This window comes from Giraffa tippelskirchi, chromosome 9 (assembly GCF_054371585.1).
Source record: "Giraffa tippelskirchi isolate mGirTip1 chromosome 9, T2T-mGirTip1v1.2.pri, whole genome shotgun sequence".
Taxonomy (NCBI): domain Eukaryota; kingdom Metazoa; phylum Chordata; class Mammalia; order Artiodactyla; family Giraffidae; genus Giraffa; species Giraffa tippelskirchi.
In genome coordinates this window covers 20,492,096-20,514,976 of record NC_137283.1, presented here as the reverse complement: position 1 = coordinate 20,514,976, position 22,881 = coordinate 20,492,096, and the positions used below count along the sequence as shown (strand labels likewise).

At 45.9% G+C, this 22,881-nt stretch overlaps 1 long non-coding RNA gene across 8 annotated transcripts in view; it reads right to left on the bottom strand.

Annotated features, from left to right (window-relative positions):
- LOC145520777 (uncharacterized) overlaps nt 1-22,881 on the bottom strand; it is a 204,587-nt gene that overhangs the window by 168,795 nt on the left and 12,911 nt on the right. For all 8 annotated transcript variants that reach the window (XR_014064810.1, XR_014064815.1, XR_014064814.1 and 5 more), the window contains exons 3-5: nt 14,618-14,696; nt 5,339-5,428; nt 1,288-1,353 (exon numbers count right to left, since the gene is read on the bottom strand). This is a non-coding gene — a long non-coding RNA (uncharacterized LOC145520777). The remainder of the gene's footprint in view (nt 1-1,287; nt 1,354-5,338; nt 5,429-14,617; nt 14,697-22,881) is intronic.

The window sequence follows — 22,881 nt, the reverse complement described above, 5'->3', positions numbered from 1 at the left end:
TTTCCTTCGTTGCTTTCTAGGTCTGGGGCAGTGTTGTTAAGAAGCATTAGCTTATTTAACGGGCACAATAACCTTAGAAATCAGGGGCCAGTGTTATCTTCATTGGCCAAAACAGGAGACAGAGGCACAGAGAGGGTAAGAAACTTCTCCAAGGGCACACAGCCTGTGCCATGGGATCCACCAAGCATGCTTTGAAGCTCTACATTAGAACACTCCACGGAAGGGCAGAACGACATGGGCCAAGATCAGAAAGCAAGAGACAGCAAGGCCCACTGACAAAGCCAAAGGCAGGTCACCTAGGCCAAAGCTTGGGATGTATTTCCCACCACAGGAGGCAAGAAACTGGATTGCAGGTCGAGAGGCAGGAAGGTGACAGTAAAGCCAGGCTGTGCTAAGGAGCTTGGGCTTTTTCTTGAAGACTATAGGGAAGCACTGAAAGATCTAAAGGCCACACAACTCACACTCCTCTCTCCTCTCTTCCCTCCGCCCTCTTAAGAGGGGAGAAAACAGAGGCCCAGAACGCTGGCCTCATTTCCCCAGGATCACACAGCCCACCTCTGGGGCCAAGCCTGGACTCCCAGCTTCCACCAGGACTGGGCCCCACCCCAGGGAGTGACAAGCGGGAAAGGGAGAAGGCCCAGAACTAGCTTGCAAGACTTTACATCGAAGATTAAAGAGTTATCTGAACAAGAGAAATTAATCTGTCCCGATTCTGTTCCCTTGCACGCCCTGGGTGGACCCGAGGTTTTTTTTTTTTTTTTGGCCTCGCCCTCCCCACCCACCAGCCTTTTGCGAAGGGAGACAGCTGGGAGATGACTCTTCCTCAAAAATCCTGGGTCTGGGCTTCCACAGGCTCGGCAACTAAGAAAAGGCAACCAATCAGATGGCCTGAGTCAGGCCTTTGAAACCACTGGGTAGTAAATAAACTCACTGGAAACCAAAGCAGCCTGTGCTGTGAAAGGCCTGTCAGGGTGGGGCGGCAGCCTTGCACAGACAATGCCTACGTCTGCTCCCAGGGTTAGTACCTGCCATCGATCGATTGATGACTATGCACACAGTCAAATAACAGTGCCAACCAGCCGAGACGTTTAGAATATGCGCCTCCTAGTGTGATTTCAGGGCAGAGTGGTCTCACTGCCCCCTCTGAGCCCCATCCGTGGCTGGTCGGCCTGTGTTCACTTCCATGGATGAATTCAAACCACTTGTTTGGCTCAAGTGCTTAGAGAGATGCTGTGTTATTAATACGCCGTATTAATATGAACGCGGATTAAAGGACGCCATTCCTACCTCATGCCAGGTGCTGGTCCCAGAGACTCGGGCAGGCGACATCCCTAATTTCATGAGACTCATACGCTGGTAGAGGGGGAAAAAAGCAATGCATAAGTCATAAAATAAATCATTTCGGAGATACCAAGGATGACTCGAAACCAGATTTCCCAGTCTTGGCACTACGAACATTTGGAGCTGGACAAGTCTTGGTTGTAAGGGGCTGGACTGTGCACTGTGGGATATTCAGCAACATCCCTGGCCTCTGCTCATTGGATGCCAGCAGCCACCCCTGCCTCCCCATCCCTCTCCCCCCCGCTCCAGGTATGACAACCAAACCTATCTCCAGACATTGCCAAATATTCCCTGGGATGGGGGTGCTGAGAAGGCAGGCAAAATCACCCCTGCCTGGTTGAGAGATCTAGAGAGGAGCTCTTTGGTGAAAATCTAACACAATCCTCATGCATAATGTAAAATTTTCTAGTACTCATTCTAAGAAAGTAAAGAGGTGCAGGTGAAGTAAATTTTAAAATAGCTTTCCTTTTACCCAGGATAGCTAGCATCGTATCATTTTGACATGTAATGATGAAAAACAGGTATTCAAGAGATGTTGTATATCATTTTATTCTACGCCTGCAAAACTGGGTGGATATTTTATACTCACAGCACATCTCAAGCCGGAGAGCCCCGCGCTAGGCCTCCTCTCCATGCCGCTGGAGCTGCGAGTTGAAGCACACTCTGCTCGGAGCTCCGCGGAAAGACTGCCTGAAACTGAGGCCTCGCTCTTCACGTGGCCCTAAACCTGCGAGCAGGTTAGAAATGAGGCTCTCAGGTGCTGGATCAGAATCTGCATCTTAACAAGCTCCCCCAGGTGATGCGTGAGCACATTCAAGTGTGAGAAGCCCGAGGAACTCAGGGTGCCCAGGTGCTTGGTCCTGTCCCGGTGACTGAAGCCCGTGAAATGAAACCACTCAGGTAGCGGGTGAGGCATTTTCCTTCCAGGACTCCCCGTTTCCCCATCTACAAAATGGGGGTTGATGAGTGCTCTGTTTCTGGGGTCAGGCTGGTACTTAATGAGCACAGTTTTGCTACGCTTGCCCCCTTTTCTGCTCATGTCGCCCCTCTACTCAGAAGAGCTTCCTTTCTAGGTGAACTACTGCTGCCAGCAGGCTGCCCCCAAACCGAGGCCCTCAATCCTACTGCAGGGCCCGCCTCAGGGCGGAACCCACAGGGAGTGGCCAGAGGGGCTTGGGCAGGGGGTGAGGTCCTCAAACAGGGCACATGGGTGCGTGCAAAATGACTCACGCTCTCATACACATTCAGTGAGCCTTCAGGAGGGAGTGTGGGGGTTGCAGAGAGGGGGACAAAACCCTCTCAGCTCAGTCGCCTATGCAGACTTCCTATCCCTAAGGCCAGAACATCACAGGACCTGGTCATTAAGGAGCTAAAGGTTCAGTGTTTTCCAAGTCCCCCCGCCCTCTTCCTCAAGAAAGCAATCTTCCAGATCCCACCCCTGAGTCTGCCCAGGAGGGTGGGGCGCGGGGGGCAGCCCCACCCCCGCCCCAGCCTAGGATCAGAGCAGAGCCCAGCTACCGTTCTGTCAGCTCCTCCTGATTTCTAGTTACGACAAGTCCAAATTAAAGGAGCTTATCTCAAAACCCTAAGGCTGTCTTGCCTGGTGCTTACTTCCTTTCTCTTTCATCAGGCCTCTAAGCGGGCTCCCCAGGCAAGCAGGAGGGCGTGACGGAGAGGTCAGGCAAGGGTCCCGGGGAGAGAAGATGCCCTGCACCTGTGCCACACTGGCCAGAGGGGGATTCAGATTAAACAAATCAGTAGGGCTTTCAAGCAGAGATCAGTGAGCACGTGAGCACACGGGCTTGAGGTGGGGGACGGAAAGAATCCCATTTGCCTTGATTTCTGCTTCCTGAGTGAAACTAGAACCTGATCTTGGCCAGGCCGGGTGCTGCACTGGAGTTCACAGCTGTGGGTTCTGCTGGGGGTGGGGACACAGGTAGGGTGGTGAGTGCTGCAAAAATGAAGAAAGCCCCGGTGTCTATCTTGCCCCTTTGGTGATGCAGAAATATCACCCTGGACCAGGTGAGGACTTTAAAATTGAAAAGAAAAATGGAAGGAAGGAAGGGAGAGGGTCAAAGAAGGAAGGAAAAATGTGTGTGGAGGGGGAAATCCAGGACCCTAATACAGGATCAAAAAAAAAGAAAAAGAGAAAGGAAGTAAGGAAAAAATAGAGGGGGTGGGGAGACAGCTGCAGAGAACTAGATTTACTGCATATGTAGTAAGTTGTTGGCATTTTATTATTCCTATTCCTCTTCTTCTTCCACCTCCTTCTCTTCCTCCATCTCAGGCCCAGAGAGACCATGTGGAGTCAGAGTGCCCTTGGCTGTAATGCCCACTACCAGCTTAGTGACCACAGGTAGACCACTTCTTGCCTCCGGCCCTTAGCTTCCTCATCTGTAAGATGGGGCAATGTTAACTCCTCTTGAGTCGCTGAGCTAATAGACTGAATGCCTAGCACATGTCTCACCTTCAAAACATGGTAGTTATTAGCATGATTACTGGCAAAGTGAGTTGCTGGAGACCACACAGCGAGTGAAGAGCCAGTTTCAAGTCCGGTCCGCTGATTCCAGAGCACACACGTTTCACCACCCAGGGCTGACTCATGGACAAGCCCAGGAGAGCAGCACTGTGGCCCCTCTCTCCCACAGGCAGACATTCACACACAGGGAGTGGACACCTATTGTTTTTGCCTGCCCAGCAACCATTCCCTTTGATTATGGAAACAGCTTCCACATCTTTCTCAGACTGTGAGACATTTATGATGGGAGAGAAGATATACCAGGCCAATGTAAGCTCAGAGCTCCTGGGAAGATTCTTGGGCACCTCACAGGCCCATGAAGGCAGAGTTGAGAGATATAGAATCACAAATCCCTAATATTATCATTTGGGCTCCTGGATACAGCTGTGCCTGAAGTCACCCCTTAATTTTTCCCCTTCCAGCTGACTTGAACCTAGTTCAACCAAGAGTCTCTGACTGACTAATACATGGCTTGTCTGATGCTAACACCCATATGCCTTCAACCATACTGGATTGACTCAACAGCATACAAACGAAAGAGAAAAAAGGCAAAATAAATAAATCAAAAACTTTCTCTTTCTCATTCTCTTTCACCTTAAATACATACATGGCACCTCTGCTAATGGTTGCTAGATGAGTGTACACATGTGTCCAAGAAAGTCCCCTCGTATTACCACTTCTTAATAACCTAGTTACCTGCCTAAATATTATGATTTTTTGTGTTAATACCACAGTTGTCTGCATTAAACCTGTGTCAATGCCAGGAAAATATATCAATCCCCCATTCTGGGGCCCCCTGTGAGAAAATCAAGGTTGGTGGAAAGTAAGTATTATAAGAATATCTATTTTTCTACTTGTAGTTTGGGATTGTCTTTGCAGTTAAACTCCTCCAAAGTAAGAATCATTCAGCAAATATTTACTGTCCCTTTCTGTGAGCCACTTTCCTAAGTTGTCTTAATCAGGATAATCAAGATAAGTAGAACCATTCCACCATTTCTTAGATAGTTAGCATTCCACCAAACAGAAAACAAGCTCTTTCCTCTCCCTTCCCAAGGATGTACGTCTTCCCTCTTTTACTTATAGACTGTGACTTGGCAGTCTGGGGTCTTGACCTCAGAGCTGGCTTTGGTTACCAGAGGCTTTATGAGCCCATCTGTTGGGGTGTTGAACCACTGAGTCATAAAGAGGAATGTCTCCCAGTGCACATCACACTGGAGCAGCTCGACTTCCAGCTGAGCTGGCTGGTGACCTGGCTGCCCCTGAGGGGAGAAGATGGGAGAAGTGGGAGGTGAGGAGCCTGCTTGACGCAGACGGTCACCCCACGATGACCTCACCTGCCAAACCAGTGACTCACTCCTGCTTCTGCCCCCTCCCGGCCAGATCTTGCTCATGTGGAATACCTGAGGGGAATGCCAGTCTCCTGTAGTTAGCAAAAACGCACGATTATGAGCTATTTTTAAAGGTGTGATGTTTTCTTACTTTCAAGTGGTGGCAGCAGCCCCTGCGAAGCTAAGACATGGGTCTGGGTTTAAGCCACTTCTGCTTTAATAAACACGTGAGAATTCCCTTCTGAAAAGAAAAGGTCACATAAGAATGGGGAGTGCCTAAGGCAGTTTCCTCTTTTTAAACAATTTTTTTCATTGTGATAAAATATACAAAGTTGACCATTTTGATCATTTAAGCATACACTTCAAGGGCAGTAAGTATATTCACAGTGTTGTACCATTATCATCATCATCCATTTCTAGAACTTGTTCACTCTTTCAAACAAAAGCTCTGTATCCATGAAATAGTAACTCCCTTTTTCCTCCTCCACTCAGTCCCTAATAACCTCTATATCTTTGTATCTCTATTAGTTTGTCTACCATACCTCATTTAAGTGGAATCACACACACTTTGTCCTTTGTGATTGGTTTATATCACTTAGCATAATGTCCTCAGGGTTCACCCATGTTATAGCCTGTGTCAGACATTTGTTTCTATTTAAGGTTAAATAATTGGATCAAAATAAACTGGAAAATTCTGAAAGAGATGGGAATACCAGAGCATCTGACTTGTCTCTTGAGAAACCTGTATGCAGGTCAGGAAGCAACAGTTAGAACTGGACATGGAACAACAGACTGGTTCCAAATAGAAAAGGCTGTGTATTGTCACCCTGCTTATTTAACTTATATGCAGAGTACATCATGAGGAACGCTGGGCTGGAAGAAACACAATCTGGAAACAAGATTGCCGGGAGAAATATCAATAACCTCAGATATGCAGATGACACCACCCTTATGGCAGAAAGTGAAGAAGAACTAAAGAGCCTCTTGATGAAAGTGAAAAAGGAGAGTGAAAAAGTTGGCTTAAAGCTCAATGTTCAGAAAACTAAGATCATGGCATCTGGTCCCATCACTTCATGGGAAATAGATGGGGAAACAGTGGTAACAGTGTCAGACTTTATTTTGGGGGGCTCCAAAATCACTGCTGATGGTGATTGCAGCCATGAAATTAAAAGACGCTTACACCTTGGAAGGAAGGTTATGACCAACCTAGATAGCATATTTTAAAGCAGAGACATTACTTTGCCAACAAAGGTCCGTCTAGTCGAGGTTATGGTTTTTCCAGCAGTCATGTATGGATGTGAGAGTTGGACTGTGAAGAAAGCTGAGCGCCAAAGAATTGATGCTTTTCAACTGTGGTGTTGGAGAAGACTCTTGAGAGTCCCTTGGACTGCAAGGAGATCCAGCCAGTCTATCGTAAAAGAGATTAGTCCTGGGTGTTCATTGGAAGGACTGATGTTGAAGCTGCAACTCCAACACTTTGGCCACCTCATGCGAAGACTTGACTCATTGGAAAAGACCCTAATGCTGGGAAGGATTAGGGGCAGGAGGAGAAGGGGACGACAGAGGATGAGATGGTTGGATGGCATCACCGACTCAATGGACATGGGTTTGGCTAAACTCTGGGAGTTGGTGATGGACAGGGAGGCCTGGCATGCTGTGATTCATGGGGTTGCAAAGAGTCAGACACGACTGAGCAACTGAACTGAATTGAAGGTTAAATAATAGTGCATTGTATGTATACACTACATTTTATCTATCCATCTATTTGTTAATGGACATTTGGATTGCTTCCACTTTTTATCTCTTGTGGGTGGTTTACTTTTTGCAACCTTAAAGATTACTTGTTTTCTTTAACAGTTAAAAAGTTTTCTTTGCAAAGCCTCTTGCAGTTCACCTGTAACCTGGGACTAAAGTGACTGGTTCTGACAACTTCTTAGGAGTGTCGTAGAGATGAAGTTAGATCCTGGATACAAAAGTGCACTCTAAATTCTAAAACGTCCCACAGAAATATTCTCCATGTGTTTATATTACTTGCTTACAATGCTTTTTCCCCCCAGGGGAATAAAAGGAACCCTACCCTGGCCTGCTTTCAAATTTAATATATCTTAGATGGAAATGGTCTAAATGAATTAGGTTTTCTTGAGGTGTTTGTGTTTTTTGTCCTCCATTCTCTCCCAAGCAGAGTGTGATTTTACTGAATACCTATCTTAGATCAGCACATGATTCTGTTAATTACTAAGTATTAATCTACCAGATGTGGAACATGGACAAGTCACTTCATTTCTTTGTGCCTCAGATTCCTTGTCTGCAAAGTGGGGACCCAAGTAACAGAACTGACTTTAAAGAGTTCTATCAAATGTGGTAATGTAGAGGGTTCCTGGCATAATGGGTATTCAGCCAATGTTAGCTGCCTTTATTGGAGAAGGAAATGGCAACCCACTCCAGTATTCTTGCCTAGAGAATCCTGTGGACAGAGGAGCCTGGTGGGCTGCTGTCCACAGGGTCGCATAGAGTCAGACATGACTGAACTGACTTAGCATGCATGCATGCATTGGAGAAGGAAATGGCAACCCACTTCAGTATTCTTGTCTGGAGAATCCCAGGGACGGAGGAGCCAGGTGGGCTGCCATCTATGGGGTCGCACAGAGTTGGACACGACTGAAGCGACTTAGCAGCAGCAGCAGTAGCAGCAGCTGCATTCATATTATGATTATAGAATTCTTATTCATACTTTAGGTTTATTTTTGCCCTGACCTTCCCAGTTGTTATATATTAACACATATAAATTAAATGCATGGTCTCAGTGCAGTAAAAATGCCTTAATTCCAGAGATTAAAGGTCATAGCCACCATTTTAACTGATGCTTTGAGAGGCTGCTTGGTAATGGTTAAGATCCCTAGTTTAGGACTCAGATCTGATTTGGCTTCCAAGCTGGTCTCCGATTCATTGGATAATCTGAGTTCCCTTTTCTAGAATTGGACAAGACCTACCTCCTGTGCTTGTAGGGAAGGTTAAGTGAGTTTACCTCTGTGCGTGGCTAAAAGTGTTAAAGGCACGCTGGCTAGTACTGTTTGTAGAATCATCTCCTATTCTCTCTGCCTGGCACATTCTATGCGGCAGAAGCTTGCCAAAGCGAATTAAAACAAACATTGCTTCACTCAAAGTGAAGCTGTAGCCAGAGGATCTTTTGAAGAGAATCATAAGAAAATACTCTCTGGAAAGAAAGGTAAGGAAAAAAGCAAAACCTTTGAGGATTCATTCTACTGTCTGTCTGGTATGTGCTGTTTTAGGGCTCTTCTTTGGGCTTCGATTTTTGGGGGGGGGGTAGTTATTTCTAAGACCCTTGGCGAGAGTGCTTTGAGATCTTGATAATCCTGTGGAATTAGGAAGGTGGTCCAACAGGGCGCCCCCAGGGGAGAATCCGGGACCCGCAGCCCCATGTCCTAGGGCGGGCATCCTAGAGCCAGTGGTTTCCTGAGTGGGCCGAGCTCCGGGTCATTTCTCGAGGACGGGTTGGCCTTGCCAAGGCTGCCAGGATGCTGTCATCTCCATGACAACAGAGTGCGGGCGAGGAGACGCAGAGAGAGAGTGGTGTCATCTTCAGAAACCAAAAGCCCCCGCCCCCACACAGGCCGGGCCCCTGGCCGCAGGCGGTGGAATTCTGCTGGGAAGGCGGCTGACGTCGCGGGCGGCCCCTGCCCGGGTCCTGGCAGCGCTGATGCAAGCGCGGCCCCGCGCCTGCAGGCAGGCAGCCCCAGGGGAGAGCTGGCGCAGTGCTCCGTCTTGTTCCCTTCCGGCCACCCCGCCCGGTTTTCCCAGCGAGGAGTCAACAGCTCCTGGGTGGTTCCTCACCGACCAGCCCAGTGGGGGGTGGGGGGGATGCGTCTGTGCCCGAACCAGTTCTTTCCCTCTGCTCTTCCCAGACAGACTTCTAGGGAGAATCCGAGCATCCCAACCTGGCCACGTTTGGAGCAATGTGAAGGGCTCTAGCGGCTCGCAGTCATCCCCCGGGGACAGCCCAGGTTGCCCAAGATACCTGGTGCCAGCTGGTGCCAAGGAAACCGCCCCGATCACGAGGGAACCTTCTGTCTGGGTGGTGAAGGCAGTGAAGGGCCTCCGGGGTGGAGGAGATCCAGCCAGGGATGGTCTCCATCGCCCTCTGCTGGGCAAATGAGAGGGTTCCTCTAATGTTCCCGCTGGGACCTCCCAGATACTTGGAGGGTGGGGTGGGGACTGTAACATTAGACATCACCCTCCTCATACAACAGACCAGGAAACTGAGGCTCAGAGAGGATAAGGGAACTGTCATTACTTTTGCAGCTACTCTAGGACCAAGTCAGGACCAGAAGTGCACTGACACCCTCACTGCACAATCTCTATGCTGTTGAGAGTGTGAAGCCTTCCATTAGGACTCTTTTATCATTGAGAGCACTGTTTTAAACGCCACCCCACTGGGAGGCCTTTCTCCACTGCTAGATCACTTTGCATCTCCAGTTCTAAGTGTGGTCTGGGTCGGACCCTCTGTGTGTGTGTGGGGGGGGGGGCGGGGCTGGATACGCAAAGTCAAAACTATCTTTGTTACAATACGTGGGGGGTATTTGTCTTTTTCACTATTTCTTTCCCATATATGCAGTGGAGTTTTCCAAAGTCCACGTGACATGTGACCTTGCAAAAGACTGAATGCAGAAGCAGATATGAAATCCAGACATCTTCTCTTCAGGTAAATATTTAAAGACACCAGCAAACATGTGAAACTATGCCACTCTTCTTATTAATTCATTTGGTTTTAGGAAATATAGCTACTTTAATAAAATATGTTCATAGGTAATGTCTACGATTTTAAGATGAATTACAATATTTAAAAATATTTTTAGTTTTAGTTTCTAATATGGCAAATACTAACAGATATAACCCACATTAAGACTTCCTTGGTGGCTCAGTGGTAAAGAATCCACCCGCAATGCAAGAGACGTGGGCTCCATCCCTGGGTCCAGAAGATCCCCTGGAGGAGGAAATGGCAACCCACTCGAGTATTCTTGCCTGGGAAATCCCATGGACAGAGGAGCCTAGCAGGCTACAGTCCATGGTGTCACAAAAAGTCGGAGATGTCTTAGTGTCTGAGCACACACGCATATAACCCACATAAAAAAAACTCAGCACTCCTTAAGAGTGTAGGTGAATCCTGACGCCCAAAGATTTGAGAACAGCTGATCTTTGTAGTCTATTCCCAGTCACTCTCATGTCACTCTCTCTTTTATTTACTTCAGGGTCCTTTTCACTAAAGAAATTACCTGGTTTTATTGGGTTGGCTAATATATTCCACCTTATGTAACAACGCAAACAAATTTTTTGGCCAACCCAATATTTATCAGTGAGTCAACTGGAGATTTTATTCAAATGCAGATTGGGATTCCACAGGTCTAGGCTGGCGTCCAGAGTATGCATTTCTAACAAGCTCCCAAATGTGTGATGCTAGCTGATGCTACTGGCCCAGGGACCACACTTTGAGAAGCGCTTCCCTAGGGTTTGCTCTGTTCTTTCAGATGGTGCTTGTTGGGGACTCCTTAGGTGAAAACAAATCAGGTGGCTGGTCACTGTGCAGTGAGAGAGAAAGTTTACACAGTGAGGACCACCTCCTCTTTGCTCGGTGCTCAGGGCCCTTGGAAGAAATTGAGGGTCATCTAATTTGCAGAGTGGGAGAGGGCAGAAAAAATGGTGTCAGAGTTTAAGCGGAACTTAACTGCCTTTGAAAATATGCACTGAACTTCAAACAATAAAGAGCAATTCAACTAATGAGCATTAAATCAGATGACACTGGGGGCTACGTTGCTGAAAGTTAGGCTTCTTCAGTTCCAGGTCTGGAATCAGCTAGAATCCACCTCCAAATCTTTAAGCACATGGTTGGTAGTCGAATAATGGGAATTTCAGTTGTCATGAAAAAAACCTTTACTGTGAGACGGGGAAAGATTCTAAATATGCCATATAACATTTTTGCATTGGGGTGGAAAATATGTTGAAAACCAAACTGCATGTAACTGCTTCTGCTATCTAATTTGGGGTGGTAGTATAATTTACATCAGTGGAAAATGAATCTCTAAAACTGGGTCTTTCCACTTAGAGAAGGGAAGAAAGAAGACTGACGTAAAACCTCTGCCAGTTGGGTTACACGGCCAGAGCAGGGATTACAGCCTCAAATCCTTCCAGAGGCCAGACAAGTCACGCAAACTCGGGAGCCTGGTGGATTCTGGCACAGAGTAACAGTCTGGCCTGGCTACAGGGGCAGCCATGTCTCTACCTGGGCTTATTGCTGCTGTGTTTGACCCAGGAGCCCTTGTTGCTGCCCAATCTCCACACTCCCCCCCGTTTTTTTGAGAGAACCCAGAAACCAGGGTTTTAGTTAAATTTATTTTTTATTTTAATTCCAGGAACAAAATAAAATTAAGCACACCGTTGAACAAATTTTTGTTCTGGGCAAACACAGCAAATCTTCCCAGCTCTGAGATAAATGAGGCGAGAGACAGGCTAGGGGGGTCTTGCTCTGAGCACTGGTCTCTAGGTCTTATTGAGCAGGGTGGAGGGGGTGGAGGGTCAAGTGCTTTGCTTAGTCAAATGATATTTCAGTATTTTTGTGGGAAAGGACCAGCTCAGAGGGAGGGGCATCTTGGGAAATAGAGGAGCAGAAACTGTGAGAGAGAGAAAAAGGGCGCAGTTATGTGTGTGTGTGTGTGCGTGCGTGCAGGGACAGGGGCGAGGGGAGAGGGGAGGATTGCACCTCTGTTAGGTGCAGGAGATTTGACTGGGGGGTCCAGGGATGGAACTTGAGGAGAGGAGGCTGGGTTCCACCTGGCAGGGGCCTTCAGTCACTTACATGTCCAAGGAGCAGGCAAGAGCTCAGCAGGTACCCTTTGTAGGGTGCTGAACCGTTTCAGGTTTGATCCCTGGTGCCACTGTTCGCCTTCTCTGCAATTTGGGTGAGATCATTTAGCTTCTGTGGACCTCAGCTTCCTTTTAAAATGGGTAGTAATAATATCTGTTTCACTTCTCGCAGGGTTCCTGCAAAGGGCACCTAAGGTACTATATGAGTGATGCTTGGCAAGAAGAGAAGAACCAGATAAATGTGAGGTTTTGGCTGACAGTTGATATTCAACCAATCTGAATGACAATGCCAGTCCAATAATAATAAGAAAGCTGATAATAATAGTGGCACACCTGCTGTGTGCTGGTTCCATACTGAGCACACCCCATGCTTTATCTGATAGAAACTTCATAACAATGACCCAATACCATCACCTCCATTATAGGGAGAAGAAAATGGAGGTTCAGAGAGATAACATAACCTGCCCAAGGTTACTTAGCTGGCAACTGGTAGAACCAGGTCTAAATGGCTGTAAATTTTATATCCTTAACCGCTTATGTGACATGCTATTTCAATACTCACTCTTAACATTATAGTTGCCTGCATATTGGAGAATATTAATTATGTGTGGAGTTTTTTCCTTAATAAAGTATTGATATAGAAGTAGTACTTGCTCAGTAGTTTTTAAAATATCATTTTGGTCCTTCATTCAAACGCATATCTAGTGAATACCTACCACGTGCCAGACTTGGGACTCCAGATTAGGAATACCTTCCAGCTGTAGAAGACATAGAGCCTCTTGCCTTCATGAAATTTACAAGCTAAGAGTAGAGAAAAGGTATTGAACAATTACAATACCAGGTGCCAAAGGGAAACCCCTTGGCTTGAGGAAGGAGGGGACATCTTAGCCAAAAGAATCAAGAGGAGTCAGACCAGAAGAGAGGGTGGAGGGCGAGACAGCTTTCCTCCAGGTGGAGGAAACACAGAGCAAGTGAGAAGGGTGCGAGACTGCAGGAGGCCAGGGAGGAAACGAGAGCAGTGACACTCTCTGCCCAACAGGGAGGGTAAAGGGTGGGTGGTGAGAAGTGATGCTGGGGAGAAGGTCATGGATCAGATCACACAGGACCTGTGAGTCACGTTGTCATGCATCTATCTGTTTGTTAAAGTGTTAGTCGCTCAATCATGTCTGACTCTTTGCGACCCCATAGACTGTAGCCTGCCAGGCTCCTCTGTCCATGGGATTCTCAAGGCAAGAATGCTGAAGTGGGTAGCCATTCCCTTTTCCAGAGGATCTTCCTGACAAAGTGATTGAACCCAGCTCGCCCACATTGCAGGCAGATTCTTTACTGTCTGAGCCACCAGGGAAGCCCCATGGATCTGATTACTTTTATATATGTGTGTGTGTGTGTGTGTGTGTGTGTGTTTAAAATGTTTTCCTTAAAAACCAGACCAGAATCATGCCCAATCCTGCTTTTTAGGCTTTATTAAGATATAATTCATGCACAATAGACTACACACATTTAAAGTACATAGCTTGATGAGTCCTGACATTCATATACACCTAGGAAACCATCACCAGAATCAAGAGACTGAATTCTTTCATCCTCCCAGGTTACTCATGCCCTTACAATCCCTCCCTCCTTCCACTCATGACCACTGACTTGCTTTCTGTTACTGTCAGTTTGTATTTTCTAGAATTTCATCAATCCCATGTATCACATCAATGAAATCATACAGCATATATACTTTTATCTGGTTTCTTTTACTCAGCATAATTATCATGCGATTCATCCACATAACTTGGCTTGGTTCCTTTTCATTGCTGAATAGTATCCTACACTGTTTTCAGATCTGTCTTTACCACTTAATATATTAGGACAGCTTGCTCTAGGTCAGATTGCCAGAGTTCAGACATCAACCGTGCCATTTACAAATAAACCTCAGTATGTTGCCCCTCAGACCCCAGTGACCACATCTGTAAAACTGATATCACTGTAGTGGCTGCTCGGTAGGCATGTTGTGGGTGTTGAACGAGATGCTCTGTGTGCCTGTGTCTAGCAATTGCGCTATGAAAGTCGCCAGGGATGTTATTACTGTTAAGTTCACAGCTGGCACAGCTTAAGAAAGCATCAGGTGCAGCTGTGGAACATCGACACCGAAGCTAGAAAGCAGGAAACAGAGGCCAAGTGCCCTTTGTCGTGACACCACACGCTCCAAGGTGGACCAAGCTGCTTCCTGCACCTCTTTGCTCCCCAGACCCTCTCCCTTGAGCCCACAGTCACCCAAAAGTGGGAAAGAGCTTAAAGGGACTCGATGGGCAAGTGAAAAGGGAAGCTGGGTTAACTGTCATCAATTTGGTCACGCAGACAGTCATGCTTCATCATCCCAGCCCCAGAGACCCACGTCTTCCTTGGTGGCTTGCTCTAATAACAGATTAAATCATCTCCAACACACAATGAGTGTGTTATATTTAAAAAGAAGTTTCTCTGTGGCTTGCCTGCAAAGAAGTGTCTGCCTTGTGTCCTGACCACAGTGATACAAAGTCTGCAAAAAATTATCTACATTGGGACTTGCCTGGTGGTCCAGAGGTTAAGACTCCACCCTTCCAACACAAGGGGGTGCAGGTTCCACCTGGTCAGGAAACAGATCCCACCTGTTGCATGGCCAAAGAAGAAAAGGAAAAAAAATTAACTACATTGATATCTTCCTTCCAGTGCTGCATCGTATCATCTTCCAGGACTTGCTGGTCAGTAGCAAAGAGGTCTATGTATTCTACTAGAAATGCACCTAAAAGTCCCAGCTTTAGAGTCAAGTTGAGATCTGAGTTCAAATCCCAGTCGTACCAAATATTAGCTCTTGACTTTGAGCCAGTTATTTTAATTCCTCTGGTCTTCATCTTTTAAATGAGGGTACAAATCATCCCTAAATTCATAGGTGGGTTGTAAGGGCCAAAGGGGAAAGGAGAAGGGGTGTGTATAGGCCCAAGCACAGTGCCCTGACCTGGGGAAAAATGGTACCCGTGGAAGTAATGGGGCTGTCAGAAGCCTCTGTGTGTGTGTTTTTCTTTCCTTTTCTTCTTCTCATTTTTTTTTAAAGAATAAAATAAACACCTTCTTTAACTGTAAGTCTTCTATCTTTCTGTCCTAGCTTAAATCACACCTTGTACAGAAGTCTGCCTACTTTAGGCATCTCATCAGCTGGACATGAGGTCCCATGAGGAAAAAACTGAGGATGCTTTAGAAGGGAAGTAAGTGGGACAGAAAATTGTCTTCAGGAAGGGCTGCCCATCAGAAAGGTGTATTTATTTAGCTCTGTTCGACCCCCGGGGACTCAGCCCTGTGGGTGGGTGTGGGTGTTACCACGAGGCCAGTGAGGAACTATGTTGGTATCAGAAGAGTCTGCAAAAGGAAGTGGACTGCCTCGTGGCTTCATCAGCTGCCTGTTGTAAATGTGTCTGAGGCTCGATGACCAAGTATCAAAGATGTGATCAAGGTGATTCCTGATGTAGGAAGCTGGACCAGACATTGACTTTGAGATGGATGCAGGGGAGGTAGATAGAATCAGGAGGGGGTGGGCAGGGTGGAGGGTCTCCCACACTTTCACAGCCACAGGGGCACTTCCTCTTTTATCTGTGTTATATATTTGGGTTTCTGAAGATGTGAAAAGAATGATTTGGCTTCTTCAAAGTTTCTTATTGTTGCCTTTTTTTAAGCCACTGTCCAGGATGACCTTTGAGGCCTCTTTGAACTTTGGGGCTCTAAGATGTTGATTCAGAACTGCCTGTGACACTGACAGCTGTATAATTTGTCAGAACTCTTGGTTGCAAGTCTCAAAACTCAACTTGGCTAAAGCAAGTTGGGGAATGAGTGACTAGGGAAATTTGTTGCAGGGCAGTGGAGGTAGTTCGCAGAATTGTAAAACATAAAGGCAATTGTGACAACCATGGCCTCAGGGACTGGGACCTGCCACTCTTTGCTGCCCAAATGCTGGCAAGTTCATCTGACTCTCAGCTCTCATTGCTCCCTGAGTGCCAGCCTCCTCCATGAGCCTGGCTGACAGTAGCATCAGCCACGGGAGAGAGAGAAAACGCCGTGCTCACAGCATCTTTGTATTGACCTCAGGCAAAGATTATGAATTGTCCCTTAAAATCAATAGCCCACCCCTTGACGGGAATGGAGAGCTAGGATTGGCCAGGCCTGGGTCACCTGGCCCTTTCTATAGCCAGGGCAAGGACCAGCCTTACCAGACTAGAAGTACAGAAAGCAGTGGCTCCTTCCATCTTGGAAAACCTTGAGAAAATGTGTACCAAAAAAAATGTGGGAAAACTTCAGCAAAAGTCTTTGGCACCCCCTTGGAGAGGGGAATTCCAATGAAAAGAGTTCCTATTTACTGAGTATTGATTTTAGGTCATAGGTCATACACAATGCATTGCAAGCAATATAATGCATTACACGCATTATCATTTAAATCTGTCACAACCTTGATCTGAGATGGACTTTTTTATGTATTAGTTTTTGCCATTTATTTATTTTAAATTAAAGGATAATTGCTTTACAGTATTGTGTTGGTTTCTGCCGTACATCAACATGAATCAGCCGTAGGTTCCCTTCCTCTTGAACCTCCCTCCCACCTCCCACTCCTTCCCAGCCCTCTAGGTTGTCACAGAGCCCCAGTTTGAGTTCCCTGAGTCATACACCAAATTTCCATTGGCTATCTCTTTTACATATGGTAGTGGTTATGCTTCCATGCTACTCTCCATTCACCTTGAGGGAGACTTTTATTATCATTTTGCAGATGAAAAACTGATGCCCAAAGATGTTCATCAGCTTTCCCAAGAGAAAGTAAGAAGTAAGAAGCTAGAAGTAAGAGCTCAGGCCATCCCATGGGCCTGCGTTTCGAGCTCTCTTTCACCTCAAACGATGCAGAAGATGAGGAAGTGGGTAACTGGGTTTGGACACACATGGAACAGGGTTCCTCAGACACAAAAGCTGAGAGCAGGGCTCACGTTCTGAGACTGACGAAGGAGAAACAGAAAAAGAAAAAAAAGACAAGAGACCTGAAATCGAGGCCCAGCTCTGCCTCTGCTACTGATTAGCTGGAGCTGGAAGAGTCTTTTCAAAATGCAGCTCCAACTGTGTCATTCTGCTGCTTAAAATGCTTCCCTGTTCTCCAGAGAACACCCGAATCTTTCACTAAGGCCGACAAGCTCTGGCGTGTCTGCCTCCCCCTGGAGCAGCTCTGCACCTCTGCGCCCTCATGACTCTGACAGTTTCTTACAGGTTTGACGGGGTTTTTTTTGTTGTTGTTGTAAATGCATCCCCTGTGCTTGTACTATCTCTTCCCTGCCTGCATTCTGAAGCAGCACCAATTTTTTTCTTCCAGTTGCAGGTTTCACACATCACCTCTTGGATGGAGGCCTCCCTGCTTGCCAATAGGTCACAGTCCTCTGATAAACACCCAGCTTACTGCTTATACTTCTTTCCTTTCTTTCTTTCTGGTCACACTGGAAGGAATGTGGGATCTTAGTTCCCAGACCAAAGATAGAACCTGTGCCCCCTGCATTAGGAGCATAGAGTTTTAACCACTGGACCACTAGGGAAATCCCTCTTCATTTTTTTAAATTTATTTTTAATTTATTTTTAATTGAAGTATAGTCGCTTTATAATGTTGGGCTTATTTACTGCTAAATAGCAGAGTGATTCAGTTATTCATATATATATATATATATATATATATATATATATATATATCAGTTCAGTCGCTCAGTCGTGTCCGACTCTTTGTGACCCCATGAATTGCAGCACGTCAGGCCTCTCTGTCCATCACCAACTCCCGGAGTCTACCCAAACCCATGTCCATCGAGTCGGTGATGCCATCCAACCATCTCATCCTCTGTCGTCCCCTTCTCCTTCCACCCCCAATCCTACCCAGCATTAGGGTCTTTTCCAATGAGTCAACCCTTCGCATGAGGTGGCCACAAGTATTGGAGTTTCAGCTTCAACATCAGACCTTCCAATGAACACCCAGGATTGATCTCTTTTAGGATGGATTGATTGGATCTCCTTGCAGTCCAAGGAACTCTCAAGAGTCTTCTCCAACACCACAGTTCAAAAGCATCAATTCTTCGGCGCTCAGCTTTCTTCACCGTCCAACTCTCACATCCATACATGACCACTGGAAAAACCATAGCCTTGACTAGACGGACTTTTGTTGGCAAAGTAATGTCTCTGCTTTTAAATATGCTATCTAGGTTGGCCATAACCTTCCTTCCAAGGAGTAAGCGTCTTTTAATTTCATGGCTGCAATCACCATCAGCAGTGATTTTGGAGCCCCCAAAAATAAAGTCTGACACTGTTTCCACTGTTTCCCCATCTATTTCCCATGAAGTGATGGGACTAGATGCCATGATCTTAGTTTTCTGAACATTGAGCTTTAAGCCAACTTTTTCACTCTCCTCTTTCACCTTCATCAAGAGGCTCTTTAGTTCTTCTTCACTTTCTGCCATAAGGGTGGTGTCATCCGCATATCTGAGGTTATTGATATTTCTCCCGGCAATCTTGATTCCAGCTTGTGTTTCTTCCAGCCCAGCGTTTCTCATGATGTACTCTGCATATAAGTTAAATAAGCAGGGTGACAATACACAGCCTTGACGTACTCCTTTTCCTATTTGGAACCAGTCTGTTGTTCCATGTCCAATTCTAACTGTTGCTTCCTGACCTGCATACAGGTTTCTCAAGAGACAAGTCAGATGCTCTGGTATTCCCATCTCTTTCAGAATTTTCCACAGTTTATTGTGATCCACACAGTCAAAGGCTTTGGCATAGTCAATAAAGAAGAAATAGATGTTTTTCTGGAACTCTCTTGCTTTTTCGATGATCCATCGGATATTGGCAATTTGATCTCTGGTTCCTCTGCCTTTTCTAAAACCAGCTTGAACATCTGGAAGTTTATGGTTCACGTATTGCTGAATATACACACATTATTTTTTAGATACTTTTCCATTATGCTTTATCATAGCATATTGAATATAGTTCTCTGTGCCATACCATAAGGCCTTGCTCCTTATCCAATCCACATATAAAAACCTACACCTGCTAACCCCAATCTGCAACTCCATCCCTCTCTCACATCCCCACCCCTTGGCAACCACAAGTCTGTTCTCTATATCCGTGATTCTGTTTCTGTTTCATAGATAGCTTCATTTGTGTCATATTTTAGATTCCACATACAAGTGATATCAGGGCTTCCCTTGAAGTTGGTAAAGAATCCGCCTGCAATGCAGGAGACCCTGGTTCAATTCCTGGGTCGGGAAGATCCACTAGAGAAGGGTTGGCTACCCACTCCAGTATTCTTAGGCTTCCCTTGTGGCTCAGCTGGTTAAGAATCTACCTGCAATGTGAGAGACCTGGGTTCGATCCCTGTGTTGGGAAGATCCCCTGGAGAAGGGAAAGGCTACCCACTCCAGTATTCTGGCCTAGAGAATTCCATGGACTCTATAGTCTGTGGGGTCACAAAGAGTCAGACACAACTGAGCGACTTTCACAAGTGATATCATGTGGTATTTGTCTTTCTCTTTCTGACTTACTTCACTCAGCATGATCATTGCTATTTGCTTGCTTACGTTTACTCCTGAACACTTAGACTGAGGGCACCTCTCTCAATGACAATGAATGACCCTCCTCTGGCCAGTCCCTGGGCTGCAAGCTCCGTAAAGGGGCAGCTGCCATCGCTGCCTCGTTCATCTGTATCTGCAAACCTAGCATGATGCTTGGTACATGGTGAGAGCCCACTCAGGATTTATTGAAAGGCTCATCGGAAGTCAGAGCACCCACTCCAGGCCTCCTCTTCCAAGTCGTAAATGTCAGATTGTGTAGGTGTCAAATTCCAAGACTTCAAGAGCACCTGGGCAGAGAGGGAGCTCTTGTCAGTGGGTGGAATTCGCTTACATCTCACAGGGTGTTGCAGTTTATTTGAAGCCTGTGAGAGAAAAGGCTAACTGGGGCCATCTGCCCTGGTAACAGGTGGACTCAGAAACGAAGAGGAGAAGTTCACTGAGAAAGCAGCCCTGCCTGTAAAAAAAAAAAACTCACATTCCTTCCCGGAAGAAAGGCTGTCGCTTGGTTTCTCTCCCTGTTTTGACATATGCTTCAAGCCCTCACTCCTAAATTGTGATTGGTATTCAGAGTTTGCTGCCATGTGAGGAGAGCTGCTGTGAGAACTGAAAATGGCTTCTGGGAGGGCAATTAATGGAAGGAAGGACTTGGTGTCGCCTTCAGGCCCGACATCTTTGCATAGTGTGGCAGTAGTTCAACTCTGGACCATGGGGGCTCAGAGCAAGGCAGTGGTGCCGGTTCTGTGCAAAGGAATGGGGTCTCCTGAGACTTTGGCCTTTACAAATAGCCAGGGTCTGCTGGATGGAAACATTTGTCTTGGCTTCCCAGGTGCACAGACTTTGGAGATAAGCTAAGTTCAAATCCAACCCCCTGCCCCCTCACTAGCTATGTAATCATGGACAAGTTGCTCAACCTCTTTGGGCCTCAGTTTCCTCATCTGTGAAATGGGGGCAGTGATAGCATCCCCATTAGTATTGTCTTGAGGATTAAACAAGTTCACTTGCATAAAATTCTCCTGGCCCATAAATGTTTCTAATATTATGTTTTGAAAATCTTCCCAATGCTTCATCTGGTGCCAGACCACTGGACTAGTGTGTCTCAAAGAATGGCCTGCATCAGAATCACTGGAGCCAGAGGTGATGTTCAAAACGTTTTAACCACAGAAAAGGTGAGGACCTCTACAGATCAGAACTGACAGTAGTTATGATCAGAGAGGCCCATCCTATGCCAGGCATCTTGGACCCACTGACTCATGCCGATTTGGGAAAGATCAGGGTAACTGGGGTGGCAGGGGACACTTCCCCATTGATGTGGTCGATGGCCCTCCTGCTTTTCCCAGGATGTGGCATTTCCATTGTTGAAACTAGGGCATTCCCACGAAAACCTAGGACAGTTGGTCACCTACACTCAGGTCCTTTGGGGGCAATGTCTGTTGACCGACTAGTTTAGAAATATATCACTGTTTTAACAACCAGTGGGGCCACACCAGTGCCTACTGGTGGAATGTCAGCCCTGCCTGGGGCCGTGTGAAAATGCAGATTTTGGGCCCAACTCCAGACAAGTTGAATCAGAATTTCCAGAGTCAGGAAATCAGCATTTTCAACATGCCCACCAGGTGAGTCTGATGCTTGTGTGTGTGTTGCTTTATATCCAGGACTAACACAAGTAGGTACTCAGTAAATATTTGTTTGAAGAATAGATACAGCTCATAGTATTGTGCGAAGACTCCAATGTGACTAGGGTTTGGGTTTTCTAGCCAGACTAAACTCAAATCCTAGTTCTTTTCTTTATCAGTTGGCCAATCTTAGGTGAGTTAATTGACCTCTCAGAGATCCAGTTTCCTCACCCAGAAAAGGAAACAGTAATAGTACTATCTTACACAGATGTGTCTTAACTAAAATATACATAAGGCAGTTAGCCACAGTGCCCAAAATAGAGTAGATGCTGAACAGAAAGTAGCTATCACTATTGCTGTTGTTATTGATAATTCAATTTTCTTTCATTCAGCATACAATTGCTGAGCTAGATACTAGGCACAGTGCTGGGTACTGGGGTTTCCAAGATAAATAAGAAATGGAAATTCCCTGACAGTCCAGTGGTTAGGACCATGCTTCACTTCCAAGGGCCTGGGTTTGATCCCTGGCCTGAAAACTAAAATCCCATAAGTCACATGACAAGGCCAAAAAAAGAAAATAAATGCTTTGTGTCTTAGAAACACATGTAACAAATGTGCCAGGCACAGCAATGATATGGCCTCTCTCATATACATAGTTGGTGCCCTAAGTGGCAAGCCACCCAGCAAGGAATCAGGAAAAGGGTCAGGTGACATTTGAGGATTGAGAATTTCTGGAATTTGAATAATGAGAGACTTAGAGTAAAGAGGTAGCCATGGGGAAAGGATATGTCTTTCAGGAAAGGGCCTGCCATTCAGGGTGCCTAGAAGTGACAATCCATGGTGTTTAGACAGGCGAGTGGCATGGTGTTCACAGAAAGGGCCAAGCCAGTCCTGGCCAATGGGCACCATGGCTGTGGGAAAATGAAAACCAGCCTAAATGTCTTTGTGAGCATTTGGTCAAATGACTCTGAGTTCACTCATGTCTTAGAATACACTGCCGTGCTTTAAAATGAAGTGATAGGTTTATTGCGTGGAAAGATCTTCAAGATATATCTTTGAGCAAAGAAAGCAAGATACAAAAAAGGTATGATCCTATTTTTTTGTATTCAAATAATAAAAAAGACTACTTTCATTCAATCCTAGCCCCACCATTTATCAGCTGGGTAATCTTGTACAAGTTTTCTAACTTTGCTGTGTCTCAGTTTCCCAAACTATAAAATCAGGATATTGAGTTGAATTATTGTGAGGATAAAAGAAATAATAACCCACATAAAGTGTTGAGCCTAATTCTTAGCATGGATGAGGCTCTCAATAAATAATAGCTATTATTATTTTATGTGCGGAGAAAACAGTCTGGATTTGTATACGTCAAAATAGTAATAATAACTCTCTCTAGGTGATTGAATTATAAATGATTTTAGTTTACTTTCTGCCTTCCTGTATATTCTAAATTGCCATAGTGAATATAAATTACTTGCATAAAAGCAAGAAAGGAAATGAGCCTTTATGGTGACCCTGTGCAAAAGGTAAGTGCATAGTAAATATTTTTAGAATAACTGAATAGACATTTATATGCCCAGGTCATACAGTTTAGGAGACTTTATTCACAT